Source organism: Triticum dicoccoides, chromosome 1B (assembly GCF_002162155.2).
Source record: "Triticum dicoccoides isolate Atlit2015 ecotype Zavitan chromosome 1B, WEW_v2.0, whole genome shotgun sequence".
Classification (NCBI taxonomy): domain Eukaryota; kingdom Viridiplantae; phylum Streptophyta; class Magnoliopsida; order Poales; family Poaceae; genus Triticum; species Triticum dicoccoides.
The window spans coordinates 31,910,655-31,913,217 of NC_041381.1; the positions used below are offsets into that span (position 1 = coordinate 31,910,655).

General features: G+C 44.3%; 1 protein-coding gene across 1 annotated transcript in view; it reads right to left on the reverse strand.

Annotated features, from left to right (window-relative positions):
• The window catches only part of LOC119350055 (F-box protein At5g07610-like), a 104,693-nt gene that overhangs the window by 1,951 nt on the left and 100,179 nt on the right, over positions 1–2,563 (reverse strand). The window lies entirely within an intron of this gene.

A 2,563-nucleotide genomic window follows, 5' to 3' on the forward strand; every position in this document is an offset into this window, starting at 1 on the left:
GTGGCGTGGGAACGAACAATTTGCCAGGGTAGGGTTACTAGGAGGGAGGAATGTGATTTGGTTTGGGCTTTTCGTGCTGGGCCGAGTCACCTGATCCAAACAAAGTGATTTTCGCGCGACGCAAAGCGGGAAACCCAAAAACAAATTTGGTCTAGAGTGGTTGGTTTTCGTGCGGGAGACTCGGTTTTTTTTTTGCGTGAATACACAAAACTTGCGTATCTTTTCATCGATAGGAGAAAGAGAATGAGTACAATAGAGGATACAACACATGTCATGAACGCCGGAGCAGACACACAAGGGGTGCTCAGCCCGCACAGGGGAAATGACACAACTAAACCCACTAATCCTAAACAAAAAGGCAGCCCGAACCGGCATGATGTCGAACATCTCCAAATCCAACACTGGGACACCGCGAGCGAATAAGATAGGGCCTTCAAGAAGAGGTGCGACGTCGTGACGCCGCCGTCATCCGATCCGAAGAACCGGACCTATGGTTTTCCCCAACACTAGTAGAAAAGAGGGCTTTGGTCCATGCCGGGTTAGCCCATTAGTCCCGGTTCTGGATTGAACCGGGACTAATGGGGGCATTAGTCCCGGTTCGTGAGCCCAGGGGGCCGGCCGGGCCACGTGGGCCATTTGTTCCGGTTCGTCTGGACCTTTTAGTCTCGGTTGGTGCCACGAACCGGGACTAAACACTAGTAGAAAAGGGGCCAATGGTCCAGGCCGGTCCATCCCATTAGTCCCGGTTCAATCCAAAACCGGGACCAATGGGGGCATTGGACCCGGTTCGTGAGCCCCAGGGGCCGGCCGGGCCACGTGGGCCATTGGTCCCGGTTCGTTTGGACCTATTGGTCCCGATTGGTGGGACAAACCGGGACCAATGGCCCTCGCTCCTGGCCCACCACCATTGGTCCCGGTTGGTGGCCTGAACTGGGACCAAAGGACGACCATTAGTCCCGGTCCATTCCACCAACCGGGACTAAAGGGTTGGTCCTCGTTGCGGCCAAAGTTTAGTCCCACCTCGCCAACCGGAGGGGAATCAGACCGGTTTATAAGCCCCTCCCTCTCTGCCTTATTGAGCTCCTCTGAAAATGAAAATAGATACCCTTATATAGGGAATTTAGGCTAAATTCATACGAATTTCTCTTGAAATTTGTTATGAATTTAATTTGAATTTCCTCTATAAGCGCATCTATGCTCATTTCTGAGTAGCTTTTTATATAGTTTTTTTTTCTTCTCTGCTATATTTATTTTTTTTCTTTTTATTTCTGAGTTGTAATAAGTCATTAAAAATAAGCATCTATGCTCATTTTTTAGTAAAGTTAATCATAACTATTTTTTCTTCTATTTATTTTTGAATTGTAATAAGTCATTAAAAATAAGCATCTATGCTCATATTTTAGTAAAGTTAATCACAACTATTTTTTCTTCTTTTTATTTCTGAGTTGTAATAAGTCATTAAAAATAAGCATCTATGCTCCTTTTTTAGTACAGTTAATCACAATTATTTTTTGCTTCAATTCATTTCTGAGATCTTTTTATATATTTTTTTCCTTTTCTGCTATATTTATTTTTTTCTTTTTATTTCTGAGTTGTAATAAGTCATTACAAATAAGCATTTATGCTCCTTTTTTAGTACAGTTAATCACAACTATTTTTTGCTTCAATTCATTTCTGAGTAGTTTTCTATATAGTTTTTTTTCTTTTCAGCTATATTTATTTTTTTTCTTTTTATTTCTCAGTTGTAATAAGTCATTAAAAATAAGCATCTATGCTCATTTTTTAGTAAAGTTAATCGTAACTATTTTTTTCTATTTATTTTTGAATTGTAATAAGTCATTAAAAATAAGCATCTAAGCTCATATTTTAGTAAGTTAATCACAACTATTTTCTTTTCTTTTTATTTCTCAGTTGTAATAAATCATTAAAAATAAAAAAGAGGCGCAATACTTGTTAATTTGCTTCAAGCCTTTCGGAATAGTGTCAACTGCACTGCACATAGCTCTGTGCAGTCTACTGTATTCCTCAAGGCTTGAAGCTAACCAACGTGCAGGAGCATTGGGCCTGTTCATCATCGTCTCTGCACTCAGGGCTTATAAACAGCTGCGAGTGCCTCTCGCTTGGCGAGGTGGGACTAAAAAAACAGCTGCAGGAAGAATCAACAAAAAAATAGCTGCAGAAAATAAAAAAGTAGTTAGACGGGTCCATTGGTACCGGTTGATGGCTCCAACCGGGACTAATGTCACCCTTTGGTCCCGGTTGGTGGCCCTAACCGGGACCAATGCCACTCTTTAGTCCCGGTTGGTGGCACCAACCGGGGTCTTCGTTTCCCGCCCTTTGGGCTGCTGAAAAGAGGCCTTTGGTCCAGGTTGGTGGCACCAACCGGGACTAAAGGGGGGCATTGGTCCCGGTTGGTGCCACGAACCGGGACCAAAGCTTTTGCTATATATACAGCGCTTAGCGCGACTTCGATCTCTCTCCTGCTCCACTCCCGTCGCCGCGCGTCTCTGCCGCCACCTCGCCGTCGCCGCCCCGCCCCGACGCCGTTGCCACCCCGCCCCGC